The sequence below is a fragment of the Spermophilus citellus genome, assembly GCF_964194105.1.
Source record: "Spermophilus citellus genome assembly, chromosome: 6".
Classification (NCBI taxonomy): Eukaryota; Metazoa; Chordata; class Mammalia; order Rodentia; family Sciuridae; genus Spermophilus; species Spermophilus citellus.
This window is the reverse complement of record NC_138187.1, coordinates 38,517,923-38,532,676: the sequence shown is the minus strand read 5'-3', so window position 1 is coordinate 38,532,676 and position 14,754 is coordinate 38,517,923. Positions and strand designations below refer to the sequence as shown.

Genomic DNA, 14,754 nt, shown 5'->3' with positions numbered 1-14,754 from the left:
AGCCCTCTTTTCTCTCTGGTGTAACCACTACCTAGCTTGGAGATGGCGGCCATTTCACCAGCCTGTGTGCCTCCAGGACCCAATGACAGGCTGCCTGCACATCCACTGAGGACATACAGTGTGCAGGACAATACCTTTCTCGTTTGAAGTCACTGAGATGTCTGAGATGTTTCCATGGCATAACCTAATGTATTGGTCAGTCTTTTGTGGCAAAATACTGAAATAATCCACTTAGAATGGAAAAGAAAACCAGGCTCTGCAAAATGAGGGTTTCCAGCTGTATGCTCTCATCTGTGAGGGAGTGGACAGGGGCCGAATTGGGAAAAAACTACAGAGCAGGTGAATTTGGGGGCACCAGCAGGAGACCCATGCTTTATCTCCAGTTGTCACTTATTGCTATACGACTGGGACAACTTTCTGAGTACAGTTTCCTTGTCTAACAAAAGAGGGGACTAAGTGTGAAATCAAGCTCCATCTCTCTCCCAGAATCCCCTCCAGACAAGGTTTACCAGTTAGGATGACAAAGGAGTGAGATTTACAAGGACCAGGTCCATGATCACAGAGCAAGAAAAGAGGGTGAATTTGTGACTGACAGACAATGAATGCACAATGGCTGTATATTTACATCTATACATCAGCACATCCAGCATTTCATTCCTTCTTTAACTGATAATATTCCTTCATAAGGATAAAACCCATTTTGTTTGCCCATTCATCTACTGATAGACATTGGAGTGGTTTTCCCTCTTTGGCTATGGTGAATCACGCAGCTGTGAGCATGTGTGTATGGATCCTTGTTGGGGTACTTGATTTCAGTTCTTTGGGAATATACACTGAATGGAATTGCTGGTTCATACGGGGAGTCTGTGTTTACTTGGTCAAGGAGCCAACAAACTGTTTTCCACCATTTTCCACTCCCACCAGTGATGTGAAGGGAGTTACAGATTCTCCACATCTTTGCTGGGCTATGTGGGCTCGATTTTTGTCCTATCTTTAGAGCATGTCCTTATCAGTGTGTTTGTTCATCTTATTCTACATTTTAATACTTAAAAAAATTCTTTTGTTAGTGAAGATGGACAAATGCCTTTGTTATGTTATTTTATTTTTTTTTAATGTGGTGTTGAGGATCTGTGCCTCACACATGCTAGGCAAGCAAGTGCTCTGCCACTGAGCTACAGCCCCAGCCCTACATTTTAATTTTCTTCTAAAAACCCTTCTGGATTAGAGGCAGTTATTCTATACATGGTTTATCATTTTGGTATTTTTGTGAGAATGTATTTTAATCTTAAAATATATAGTAGAATTATCCTGTGTGCATGAATATCTTTGCACTTAGAATTTGCCACTCTTGTCTACCAATTTGGCCAGGTGATTGTTCAGGAATTTGGAGAGTTGTTTTTCTGAGAATTCTTTAAAGTCCTGAGATCTTCAGGTCTTAGACCATGGAGGAAATAAGTCACATTGTTAGTTTTAGGGCACATCAATTTCCTTATGACAAACCCACATTGTCGTAGAAACCTTATAGAGTGAGTAAATAGGTTTTATCTTTTCTTTCTATTCTGGCAACAGTTAAAAGTGTAGTGTTGAGGATGACTAAAGACTTTCACTGCTTAAGTGCCCAAGGTCAAAGTAGAACAGAGATTTGGAGTGCTGTATTTCAATGTCTCTTATGGCTTGAATATGAGATGTCCCCCAAAAGCTCATTAACAATGAGCTCAGGTGAACAATGTTCACAGGTAGATTGTGAGAGCTGCAATCTAATCAGTGAATTAATAATTTGAAAGGACTATTGTACTCAGTGTTAGGTGTAGGCAGATGAGGTGTGGCTAGAGAAAATAGGTCACTGGGGTCACCTGCCTTTGGGTTTGATATTTTTTCCCTGTCGCCTTAGCCCACTCTCCCTGCTTCCTGGCTGCCATGTACTGAGCACCAGGCCCTACTGCCATGGTGCCTCACGTGGGCCCAGAGTCATGGGCTCAGGAGACCATGGACTAAGTCCTCTGAAATCGTGAACCCCAAATAAAGTTTTCCTCGACTAAATTGTGCTTGTCGGGGATTTGTGTAACAGCAATGAAAAGCTGACCAACAGTACAATAAAAGTGTATCCTTGTTCTGTCATTTAAAAGGATTAGTGCTATGTAGCAACTTACTTTTAAACTGTGGGTTTAAAAGCAGGCATTACTTCAAACCTGCAGGAGAAACACCTAAATAACCTACAGCAAGATTGCACACTGTAACCAGGCATGCTGGTGTGCATCTATAATCCCAGTTATTGGGGAGCTGAAGCAGTAGGTTCTCAAGTTTGAGGCCAGCCTCAGCAATTTAGTGAGACCCTGTCTCAAAATTAAAACTTTAAAAATGGAATGGGAATAGTAAATCAGAGATTTTTTTCACCTCAGTGATAAAACAGGGGTTCAATCTCCAATATTTAAAGAAGAAAATAAAAAATATAGTTCACACTGTAAAAGGGTAACCCCAGACAGGTGGGGGAACCCATCTTAGACAGAGTTATGTGGTGAAGGCGATCCCCCACTCACTGTCTTGACAGGGTCACAGTGAGAAAAAGTGTTGGCAAAGCCGCTCTCCCACTGTCTTGACAGGGTCACAGTGAGGTTGAATGCTGGCAAAGCCACGCTGGTTGGTGGGAAACGGAAACCATGAGACCCTTTTTTTATGTAATTGGGACTTTTCATTTTCATGCTTATGTTTCTGACAGGAGGCATGAGTATGTTAAATGCCAAAAAAATTAAATTTCAGATGGCTAGAACATAACATGTAGTTCATGCCTTGAAGGCTGTTCTACTACTCCTCAGCATATCAAGGACAAAGTAGAAGGCTGTTCTTCTATCTCAGTACATTGTGGACAAACCTGATAACGGACAACAATCATCCTTTGAAAGGTCATGAGAATTTTAGGCACCACATTGATTATATCAACTAGAACCCAAGCCCATATTTCCAGCCTCTTAGAAAACCTAATCAGTATGCTTATTTCACAAAGTTCACCACATGCAGTTTCATTTTTGATTAAGGAAAGTTATATTATACACTTAGGAAAGTTAAAACATATAAAGCTATATTCTTCTCTTTTTATAAACCCTTTCTTACTTTACATAGGGATATATGATGAGCATAGTTAATATTGGTGGAAAGTGGATTGATTTTTAGAACTTACTTTCTATTGAGAAAGATTATAAAGATATGAGAACTAGTGCACCTTGACTGAGAAACAAAGAAACTCTTTGAGAAAGCAGCTCAACCAGTCTTATGAGAATAAATTTAGGAATTAATTAAAATAGCTTTATAAGACACAGTTTTAGAATAATGTTAGAAATATTATTTTATTTAGATTCTTAAGTTTAGAAATTCTTAAGTTTTTAGTTGTATAGGTTTCTGATATGTTTTAAGAATGATTCATAAACTTTAGGCTATTTTAAATATAAGATTTAAAGGGACTTTTTTAGATGGGAATTTTAGATTAGAAATAAAGTGCAAGTGTACTTTAGGTTAATGATTGGTTAGGAGACTTCGAGTCTGGTTATGTAGTTTGGCATTAGTTAATAAGAAAATAACATATCTTGTGAAAAATAGTAAATCTTGGGAAAATCTGAAAAATGTAAATTAGTGACGTATTTTATTAATGATTCTGTACTTTTAATAATTACATAACTGAAGGTCATATCCTGGAAAAATGTAAATTAATGTTACATTGTTTGTACCCCCAATCATGGTCAAGGAAATGTCATGTCTTGGCAAAGTTTTAAATTATATAATCAATGACATATTCTGAATCTATAATGATGAGAAAAATTGTAATAAAAGATGACCCAGAGAAAGCTGCATTAGCTCTCTCTCTGGAGATTGCTCCAACGGAACGACTCCTGTCTCACCTTTTCGACGACGCCACTCATCCTTCAGGACTCCCTGGACCCCGCTAGGGCAGGACCCCGGCAGTTATGATCCCTGGGAAATTCCACCTCAGACTGCTAGAGGGAAAAATCTCATGAAGATTCTTCTTGAAGCCCATTCAATCAGCATTTAACCTGAAGAGCCATTTGGGAAGGCACCTAAGACCAATTCCTCCTCACCTATGCCTCTCTAACAAGGATTCTGAGCAGAACAAATGAGTGTCATCACGTGGACAGGAGGGGCTCCTTTCAGGGGCGCTGTCTCCAATGAACAAGAGAGAAAGGGGGCCCTGGAGGTGATTAATGTGTGCCAAGCTCGGTTCTGTGAGCTTCATCAACAATGGCACCTTTAAACCTCACAGAAATCCTAGGGCAGCAGTTTTTCCATGAATCAGGGGAACAAGGCTCATATTTTTTTTTAAATATTTATTTTTTAGGTGTAGATGGACACAACACAATGCTTTATTTTTTTATGTGGTGCTGAGGATCGAACCCAGGTCCCGCACGTGCTAGGCGAGTGCTCTGCCGCTGAGCCACAATCCCAGCCCCGAATAAGGCTCATATTAAATTCCTTGTCCAGGAAGTCTGACCCCAAAGCTCATGCTTTTCTTATTTAGAGTTCCCATAAGGCACTGTGGTTTCTATCAAAAATATTTCTCTACCTGCTCTCTTGGCCAGGGTGTGAGGCAGCAGGAAACTTGATTCAAACTCTCTGACTGAACTGGACAGGAGTGGATTGGTGCCTGTGAGTCATCATTTCACACACACATGGATTGGGAGTGTAAATCAGTGGTAGAGCACTTGCTTAGTGTGGGCAAGGCCCTGGGTTCCATCCCCAGCATTACAAAAAAAGAAACACACACACACACACACACACACACACACACACACATGAACATCTCAATGAAAACCAATAATTACCTGATAATCTTTCTTCAAGAAGCAAAAGTAGGGGCAGGGTAACGGACAGGAGCTTGCCGGGCATTGCTAAGGGGCCATGATCCTCCTGCGGGGACAAGCTGCAGCGGCACCACACGCTTATGAGCCCAGTCCACACCCCTGCCCAGAGCCTCCTAGGGGCTAATAAGCCTATATTCCTCCATTGGCCTTCTGATTACTGGTGCATTTCCTAAAGCACAGGACCTTCATTCTTTTTTTTTCTTTTTTTTTATCACTCAAATGGAGAAAAGGCAAAACAGTTACAGAGGCTGGTAGAAATATACAAGTCTGTGGCTATTTTAATTAAAGTTAAAATAGCCAACGGTGAGAATGGCCTTAGGCCTGAGCCTAAGCAACTCCATTTTAAAAACTCCAGTTTGAAACCTGCAGTCTCACCATGCATGCCTAATGAAGCCCTCCAGTGTGGCCCTCAGACACAAGCAAGTCACTTCCCCTCACCCTGATAAACTCAGAGTGAAGCCTCTGGCAGGCTGTCCTCACCTGATAATAGGGAAAGGTAAAAATATCAGGGTGGGGACCACCAGGTGAGATGTTTTAACCCCAGGGTAAAATGATGTTACTGAGAAATCCAGTGGCAGCTGATAAGGATCGAAAGGGGGGTCAAAAGCTCCCAAATTTAGTATAAATAATAGAGCAAATGAACATTCAGCCAGCCAATACTGATGCACACAAGCTGGAGTGCCTGATAATGACCTGGACTGACAGCCCATCACTTGTCGTCAGTTGCTGACCCTCTGCATCTTCCTCACCACTCTCAAACTCTACAGCCACATCTTGACTCTGGTGAGAGCTGCAACTTCTTCCTAGGACCACCTCCTCAGCCGGCTGTCAGCTCCACCCCAGGAAAAGCCTGATCACCTGACCTGATCACCGCTGTCTGAGTGAGTGTGCATCTGCTGGACTTAAAGCCTTTTGATCTGACACTTGAACTTAGCATGCAGAGGGATGTCTGTCATTAGTCTGTCATGATTAAGTGTGCTGCAGTGCTTAGAATTAATTAATCCACAGAATTGTTTGCTGTGAATTGTTATGTCTATTGCAGTGTCGAGAATTAAGGATTGTCATTTTCTTGATTAAGAACTTATAGAGTGAAATTGTATTGAGTGATTTGAGTGAATAAAGCATTGAAAAGTGCAGAAGCGTGTGGACATTCTTTATTTCTCCCCTTCGACTGCATAATCACACCTTTTGCCCATTGCAACACCAATGTTTTTGTTAGTGTTGGGGATCAAATCCAGGGCCTTGCACAAGGCAACTTCAATTTTATGTGGGAAATTTACTTATGTAGATGTCACATCCTCCATAGGTGCTAGACCAATTACACAGTATACTCATCCTTCTTTCTTTCTTTTTTTTTAAAATTTTCGGTGTATATGGACTCAATGTCTTTGTTTTTAAGTGGTACTAGGGTCACACCCAGTGCCTCACACTTGCGAGGCAAGTGCTCTGCCATTGAGCTACAACTCCAGCCCTCATCCTTCTTTCTCACAGCAAAATCAATACCATTCATTGGAGACTTTATTTATGCCTCACCACACTCAAGTCTACTTATGGGACAGAGGCAGTTGTACTTTGCTTGTTCACTGGTACCTTTGCTTATATTCCATTTGTAAGTGACAATTCATAGGATGTTACCCTTTAAAATTTACCTTTTCCAAGTAGCTTTCCTGGGTAAGACCATAACTTTGCTATCACATGATTCAATTATCTAGTTTTTAAAGTCTGAATTCCCTATTTATTTTCTAATGTTTCACTTAGGTATGCCGCTGCTCTACATAGGAATTCAGTTCCATTTTGACAGCAACTCAATAAAAGAATCTTCAGAGAAATAAGTCCTACCTCAAGCGAATAAGGGATATATTAAGAGGAAGCAAAGGTGGCTTTTTTGCTATTTGTGTTCTCTTTATATTGTTGAATTACAGACGTGTTGAACTGGGTTCTTATAAAAAGAAATCTAAAGATTAAAGAAATGTTTACTGGAAAAAAAAGAAAAGAAATGAAAATAACTGAAACAGGGCTTCATAAGGGAAGTCACACAGGCAAGGCCTTTGTTTCTAACACAGGAGGACTTGGCCGAGTCCTGCACTCCAGCTCAGGCACCCTCCTTTAATTAGATGTCATTCTGGCTCACCATGAAATGGTTTTGACTTCTTAGACAATTTTATTTTTACATGGGAATAATGACTACAGGTGGCTTGACATGCTGAGGTTCCAGTTCTTGTTCCGTGCATGGTGCTCTGTGGTGAGTGACCCCAGCTTGTCTGATTTACATGTGCAAAGACAGGTATGAGCCCCACTCAGCCCACCCGCTCCTCAGTCTGGGCAGCAAAGTCTGCTGGACCTACTGCCGCTGGATTCCCACCTTTCCTTCACACTCAGAAGGAAGAGGAGACAGACCACAGCCACTAAACCAAGACTAGGATGCTGGGAAGACAGACTGCTACACAAAGCAAAAACCATGAAGCAAGAGGGGAAAATAAAATGAGGGTTAAACTATGCAATTATACTGCCAATTTATAAAGACATTATGACCCACACTAAATGAACATACAACGCATCTGGCTCCCTTCCTCCAGACATTTTAATGCAGGAAACAAAAATACTACATTCTCCTTGTGGTAAGCACTGTTAGTGTTCAACACTTTTATATTGATGATGCATCACATAAAAACTAAGTCATAAACATTTAAAATTTTTTTTCAGTTTTAGATGGACACAATACCTCTGTTTATTTACTTGTTTCTATGTGGTGCTGAGGATTGAACTCAGTGCCCCCTACATGCTAGGCACCCACTCTATCACTAAGCCCCAGCCCCAGCCCCAAAGTCATATACTTTCGATTCACATATTTTTACATAAATCAAAACAATATCACAAATCAATAAAATGACAAAATCTGGAATCCAGAATTATATTTTTTCCACAAAATACATAAAGTTTGACAGATTGTTGAGTGAAATGTTTGCTGTCCTATAGAGCTTTTGCTGCCCAATGAAAAACAAACCTCAACATGGGATGTTCAAAAGGTCAATTTGTAAGAGAGACAATTCATTCTGTATTTAATGAAATATTTATTTCGGATGGTAACACCAGATAAGTCATGTAAGAGCTCAGTAAAAACAAAAAACAAAACCACAATATAAGGAATGGAGCCTGGGCGGAGGGCGGCAGGGCTGGTTCCCTAGGCAGCCGGCATGACTCAGGATGCTGAGTTGAGCAGGAGGATCTGGGACCTGGAGGGAGGCGCGGCCTGGGCCCTTGGAGCACACCTGTTTGGCGAGGGGAGGTCTGAGGCCTGGGAGCAGCAGTGGCATCTGTTAGCGTCCACCCTCGGCCCCCTCGGGAGCAATAACGGCCCCAGGAACCGCTAGTTCTCCTCTGGACTCGTAACGGCCCTCGGAATCATCTGCACCCAGATCCGTCCAGAGCAGCAACGACCGACCGGCGGCAGAAACCTTCGCCCCTGTCATCCCTGACCCCTGAAGGGCCATAGCTGCGCAATCCCAGCGGGTGCAGGTAGTGGGTGCAGGAACCGCGTGGCAGGACGTTATGGCGTGAAGCAGGACAGGGTTTACTGGCTTCAGGATGGGGTCGGGTTGCTGGCAGGACGAGCTGCGCTGCCTTAGGTGCTCCGTGGGTACATCTGTAAGGCCACCGTGTGCTGGGGAGGAGGGGACACTGTCCTCCTGTCCTCCGTGAGACTTCTGCCTCTCTCCTCTGTTCTTGCTCCTTCTCCCTTCTTCCTCCGGAGCTCCAGTGTCTCCCAGTGTGCGACAGCCTCCATCTGCACCTCAGTTCTTTGACTGACTCCCGCTGAGGCCTGTCCTTGCAGAGTCATGCAGCTTAGTGAAGGCAAAGTCTCTTTCTGCCTCCTTTGAGGGAGGAAGACGTTGGGTCTGAGATGGGAGTGGTTCTCCAAGGTCTCCGGTTGGTTTGTGGGCACTTTCGGGCCAGCATGCCTTCCCCTGTATTACATTTAAGTCACAGTAAGTTTCTTAATAAAATACCCCTTTCTGGCTGGGACTGTGGCTCAGTGGCAGAGCTGCTTGCCTCCTAAGTATGAGGCACTGGGTTCGATCCTCAGCACCACATAAAAATAAATAAACAAAATAAAGGCATTTTGTCTATCTACAACTAAAAGAAATATTTTTAAAAATACTCCTTTCACCAGAGCCAAAGTTTCTATAATTAGAAAACAGCTGAGTGCTGTAGAGCAGAATTCCTTTTTTAGCTGACATTTAAATGATGGCAGATGTTTTCATTTGGATTTGAAGTTCATTCACCATGAGACTCACACCCACTTGTTCACCGATACAGACATGTGGGTGGGGAAGACCTAATGGGACAGCCTCCCAGGAGGTGTCCTGGGAGGTTTCTGGGAAGGTTTTTATGCAGTAGATCCCTGCCACGGCAGGCCAGATGACTCATAACCACACTGCTTGCATTTTCAATCCCCAGGTCTGCACCTGCTTCCACATCTTCCATGTTTTCCAAGAGCAGCAGAGAATGAGTAAATCCCTGGTGAGTTTTTCTATTCATGTGTTTATTCTCTGCTTTTGCTTACAGTATTCCTTAGGAGGCAAATAAATAGTCTAAAATATGTTCAAAACAGTATAGTGATCAACAACCAATGACCTTGTCCTGTTCATGTGTGTAGACAGCATGATCCTTAAAGCATCCCTAAAACCAGAGTACATGTGTGTCTCCTATTTTTTGGCATTCAGAGCAAGTAATTATTAATATTATACATTCCTTGACTTGACCGTAAGTGAGAATGTTCCTTTCTTTTGGATTTTAAATATTTCTTTGATGTGATTAGGAATCGCCTTCCTAAATAACAACCAACAAGCCACTGCCACTGATAACCTTACTTGTCTGTCCTCTGGGTAGACAGCATAATGCCCAGGAAGGACTCAGCACCCATGATCTTTGTGGTGACTAAAATATTGATTTTGTTGCTCTGTGCAAGGATAAGGCCTGGATCTGCTGGAGGAATGGCCTCTCTTAAGTGAGTCTAAGAAGTTCTTTCTGCAGGTTGGTCTGGCTTGCACAGCAGACAGTGCAGTAGAAATCCCTGGCAGAGGGGTCCTCATTTCCCATTCCCATTTTATCTTGCCTCCCACGGTCTCCATTCTGTGCCTACCACTTCCCTCATCCTGTTCTAGTGAAGATTGCCCGTGACCTAATGTACACTGGGTATTTCTAACATGCACACCCAGGGCTAATTGCCCATCATTGTCTTAGACACTCTGCAGTCTCCCCTGTAATTTTCTGTCCCGCATTTGTCTTGTTGCCCTCTTTGTGAATCTGAGGAGTTCTGCCGTTAGCTCACGACCCACCTTACTCCTGTCTGATCTCACTGTCCTGTGCTTTTAACCCCAAGTCTATGTCAATCCCCCACGGGGATCAGATGCCTCTGTCCAGCCAGGTACTGAGCCTCTCCCTGGGGTATGTCCAGAGGACACCTCAAGCTAATAAATACAATAGATCCCAAATCGTTTTTGTTGGTCTGTCTATGCCTTCTGCTCTTGCCCCTATTTGTTCATTGAGGCAGCCTATGAGCCTGTCCAGAAAAGTGGGATCCTTGTAAGCTCTTCCATTTGCTGTTGTCACAGGCAGTTGCTAAAGTTTGCTGGTGTTCTATTCAAAGTTATCCTTTCCTCTTACTCTCTCTCCTTGTTACCATTATTACAGTTTTGGGGGTTGTTTTTGTTTCTTTGGACTCTTGCAGAAACTCCCATTCTCTACTACTTCTTTCCTTCACTGGCTCAAGTGCATTTTCTGCCTTGAGTATTTCTCCTAAAACCATAATTTGATCATGCTGCCCCCATGTGGAAAGCTCTTCAGAGGCTCCCTGAGTGACCAAGAAAACTAGGTTATAATTAAACTGGGAGTGGGAGATGGTGAAAAATCAAATTTAAGAAAAAGCCAGAATTGGGTTTTAGCCATTTTGAATTGGCGCTGTTAGCATGAGGTAAAGCAGAGATAGCAAGAGGGCAGGGCTTGTGTTGGAACTTCAGTGGACAGCCTGCACTGGAAGTCAGCATGGAAAGCTGTGTTGGGTAAGGGGCTGAGCCCAGGACTCTTTCATGTGCCAAGTGCTACAGAAGGTAGGACTGGGTGGGGCTGGTAGTGAGGCCAGAATGAGGACCAGAGGCATGAAGTTTCAGGAGCTAAGGAAATTAAAAGATCTGGGGGTTGGAGGAGGAACTGTATCAACTGTTCATAGTCAAGCCCAAGGACAGAACTGGCCATGGGATTCAGTCCTGGGACTCCTTGAGGATTTGTTTAGCTGGATCTGGAGGGGTTTAAAAGAGAGTGAAAGAATTGGATTTCATCTGGGTACAAATTTTTTAAACAAATGTTGACCCAATGGGAAAAGAAGAATTAGTCAGTAGATGTGGAGGGAGTTAAGGTCAAAAGAGGATTGTTTTGTTTTGATGGGAGGAATAAGATTGGAGATGAGCCCGCCCGGGGAGAAGGAAAATCTTTGACTTACTTGTGTTTTATTTGCTGTACTAATTTGGAAAGTGATAAGCCAGGAATAGACACCACTGATAAGTGTGGTATTCACAAAACTGCATTAAGTGCTTTCCACGGAGCCCCTGCTTCCTGCTGATGGTACAGTATGTGATTGGGACCATCATCATCTTATTGTAGAGGTGATGATACTAAAAGGAAGCAATTATAGTGCTGGTGGGAGTTTTTGTGAATTCAGAAGATGCACATTAAAAATCAGTTTCCAGGTGAGCTAGCTGTCCTCCTCAGGATGGTGTTTCTCCTTTCCTGGAATGTGTTAATGTGGAGAAAAGAAATTCAGGGTTGCCTGCTGGAAATTGGGAACAACCAAGTCATGCTATTGCTGATACCTCTTGTAGCAGGCTGTGGACTTTCCTGAAATGAAATATATAAGTAGAACATGTGTCACCTGGCTTGCTTATTACTTTGGTGATGTGGTCAATACTGCAGAGTGATAGCAATTGGATTTCAGGCATGCTGAACTTGAGATCCGGGACATGTCAGCCTGGACTTGAGGACAGTTCTGGGATGGCATGAGTGGTCTGGGAAACCCAGAGGTTGCAGCTAGTGTCTGAAGTGTGGGCAGTATAGTGAGGCCTGTGGCCTCAATCTGTAGCACTTCACCTCAGTGCAGTTTATCGGCATCAGAATTGCTTTGCATAGTGTCCATCTGGTTTATTGTTGTTGCTGGTTGTTCTTATTAGACACTGAACCCAGAGGTGCTCTGCCACTGAGTCATACCCCTAGCCCTCTTTATTTTTTAAGACAAGGACTCAGTAGTTGCTGACGCTGTCCTTGAACTTCCAATCCTACTGCCTCAGACTTCCAAACCACTGTGATTACAAGCTTGCGTCACCACACCCAACAACAGTGGCTGTTATCAGTGGCTGTTTTCAGTGGCTTCTCTCTTCATGCAACTTTTCCCTCTCAATTGCTCCACTCCCTCAACCTCCACCCCCCTCTTTAATGTATCCATCTAGTTTTAAGCTCCAAATGTCATCCTTTCCAGCCCCTCAGCATTGTTTTTTCTCTCTCTCTAACCCATTCACATCTCATCGCTGGCTCTGTTGCCACCTCTCTTTAGCGTTGTTTTACTTCTGGATGATACGTTGCTTCACCTGCTTCTTTCCCCAACTGCTCCCACATTCCCTGGTGCTCCCATCTCCCAAGATGCCTTTCTACAGTTGTTGTGACTGCACTAGTATCTCTTTCCTCTCCGTGCCTATCTGTTTAGAGCGTTAGTTCTTCCTCTCACCTCATTCTTCTTAGAACCTGCTCCATTCCCTTCATTTTCCTTCGTGTGTTTCTATTTCCTCACAACCTTCTGTTATGTAAAACTGGAATTAGAGGTTGTGGAAAAGACTCTAATAATGACTCAACTAACAAACTCTATCTTCCCCTGTGTGTCCCCCTCCTTGGACCATTACCAGGAAGGCATCCTCCTGCGAGACACTTCTCCTTGATTTCAGATTTAGGATTTTTACACAGTTCCCTTAGAATTTTCGTTCTTGGGGCTGGGGATGTGGCTCAAGTGGCAGCGCTCTCCCCTGGCATGGGTGCGGCCCGGGTTCAATCCTCAACACCACATACAAACAAAGATGTTGTGTCTGCCGAAAACTAAAATGTAAATAAAATATTTTTTAAAAAAAGAATTTTCTTTCTTCTTTGTACTCCTCCTGATTTGCCTTCCTATGTTTCCTGCTTTCAATCTCCAGCTTAAGATCTGCCACCTTCTCTGTTGTTTTCCAACATGAAAAGCACTTGAAGATTTTTTTTTCCACAAGAAATAAATTTGGTCAATTACCTGGAACCCTGTGATATAACAGTGTCATTTGACAGCAAAGAAGCAGTCTAGACTGACATGATCCCATACATCATAAAAGTGCAAAGACATTCATCTTTATTAATTTTCCCCAAGAAATATGTTATGTTCTTTCAAAGCACATACCACATGAACTTTTATTTGGGGGTGGTGGTGCTGGGGATTGAACCCAAAGCCTTGTGCATGCAAGGCAAGCGCTCTACCAACTGAGCTATATCTCCAGCCCAGCACATGAACCATTAAAACACACACTCTCTTTTTTTTTTTTAAAAAAAATATATATATTTATTTAGTTGTAGATGGAAACAATATCTTTATTTATTCATTTTTATGTGGTGCTGAGGATCAAACCCAGGGCCTCACACATGCAAGGCAGGTGCTCTACCACTGAGCTGCAGCTCCAGCCCCTACACCCTCTTTAAAATGACAGATGTATGGGCTGGGGATATGGCTCAAGTGGTAGCACGCTCGCCTGGCATGCGTGCAGCCCAGGTTCGATCCTCAGCACCACATACAAACAAAGATATTGTGTCTGCCAAAAACTAAAATAAATAAATATTAAAAAATTCTCTCTCTCTCTCTCTCTCTCTCTCTCTCTCTCAAAAAAAAACTTAAAATGACAGATGTGTCAAGGGTCAAGGCACATTAAAAATGGCAGCTCAAAGTTCACAACTCAATAATGAGGACTAAACTTTAACATTTATATTGTTCAGAATTTGGGGTATTACCACTGATCTGGAAACATAGTAGATACGTAAGTATGATAGCTGAAAAGATGAAAACCTCTCTTAAAAGTGAAAATATCTATGTACCTATAAAAAAACTCTTAACACCCATTAGAAAATTTATTAGGAACAGCATGTTTTCAAAATAACAACTATCTCAAGACTATTAAAAGACAGTAATAATTTTATGGCCATCTTGTTCAAAATAAACCAATGAAATTCATGATATGTAGTAAAATTATCTACGCTAGTCCTCTGGTTCAAATGTTTTGAAAGTAATTCCATTTCATTCTTAGTCACTACATGACACCTTCAAATGGTCCAATACCGTGGCACCTAAATATATATAAAAAAGGACCTTGATATCAATACCACAGGAGAAAAGCTGAATTCAGGACACTAAAATTTAGGGATGTCTGAGGAATGAATGGAACGAGAAAGAACCCTGGTTTCTCATCATTCCTTCATGGACTCGTGTACCCCCAGCTCCCATGAGCATGATACAGTAACTATGTGGCTCTGGGTGATCCTGGATTATCTGTCCAAGAGGCCCCTCTTCCTCACGACTCTCTCAGTGTCCCCTGAGATATCCTGCTGAGAATGCACCACATTCCTCACCCAATGATCTGGAAGAAAGAGGAGAGGTTGTTTGACTTCATGGATGCAATTCTCAGACATGAAGGTGAGTAAGTTCTAACTAGAGCTTAGACCAATTTAGAATCCCAATTTCATCTCAACCTTTATTCTTGACACCCTGAACCATCATTTTCAGTTCCATTTTTTTTTAGTTGTAGATGGACACAGTATGTTTATTTTATTT

At 42.4% G+C, this 14,754-nt stretch overlaps 1 long non-coding RNA gene across 2 annotated transcripts in view; it reads left to right on the top strand.

The window, feature by feature from the left end:
• Positions 1-14,754, top strand: part of LOC308652360 — a 33,433-nt gene that overhangs the window by 11,590 nt on the left and 7,089 nt on the right. For both annotated transcript variants that reach the window (XR_014022772.1, XR_014022773.1), the window contains 2 exons: positions 9,327-9,389; positions 13,923-13,963. This is a non-coding gene — a long non-coding RNA (uncharacterized lncRNA). The remainder of the gene's footprint in view (positions 1-9,326; positions 9,390-13,922; positions 13,964-14,754) is intronic.